Here is a 915-nt window from a genome sequence, read left to right on the forward strand (position 1 = left end):
GGATGATCCGAATTCTGCCCTGCACTGATAAAGCCTGGACAGATAAAGGAGTGAAGGAGAGGGTTATTGGAACATGAAAGTGAGCCCCTACATTTGGCTACATGTACCAGCAAGAAAACTGAATACATCTTTCTTGGTAGTCAGAAAAAAGATGTACACTATTCATTTATTTTATGTTTGTGTTAGTCCTAGGGCTTGGATTCAGGGCCTGGGTGTTATCCCTTAGCTTCTTTTGTTCAGGGTTGAGGCTCTACTACTTGAGCCTCAGCACCACATCTGGCTTTTTTGTGTGTGGGTTTGGGGAGGGAGGTGGTTAATGGGAGATAAGAATCTCCTGGACTTTCCTGCCCGGGCTGCTCTGAGTCACATCCATCAGATCTCAGCCTCCCAAAGTGCCAGAATGATGGGTGGGAGCCATGAGCTCCTGACAGCTACCATCCATTTATAATCCCTTAGGCCCAGAGACAGGCCACCTATACTACACCTCCTTGTTGGGAGTAGGAAGCAGACATGAGTGGGTTTGATACTTCAACAACCTACCTATCTTTGAGCATTGTTCTGGGTCAGTCTGATGGAGGCTTCGTCCTTATCCACAGCAATGACATGGCTCTGTCACAAGAACAAATGTCCCCCCGGGAGGTGTCAGGTCTGTGGTCTTTCCTCTGAACCCCGCCACCCTAACCAAAACGACACTCCCCAGCAAAGCGTAGTACACACAGAGTGGTTTTATTGTCTTATACCCAGGGTCTTGTCAGATACGTGGGGGTATAGGTCAGAGGCCCGGAATTGTGCTGGCAGGGGGACAAGGCGACACCTTCTCATGCACTTTCCTTCAACGGTGTAGCAGAGGGATGTGGGGGAAGGACTGATGGGATAGACAATGAATAACCATCACGGTCTAGCCAGGGCACAGAG

The sequence above is a fragment of the Dipodomys merriami genome, unplaced genomic scaffold (genome assembly GCF_024711535.1).
Source record: "Dipodomys merriami isolate MVZ:Mamm:240054 unplaced genomic scaffold, mDipMer1.0.p SCAF_23, whole genome shotgun sequence".
In the NCBI taxonomy this organism is placed as follows: Eukaryota; Metazoa; Chordata; class Mammalia; order Rodentia; family Heteromyidae; genus Dipodomys; species Dipodomys merriami.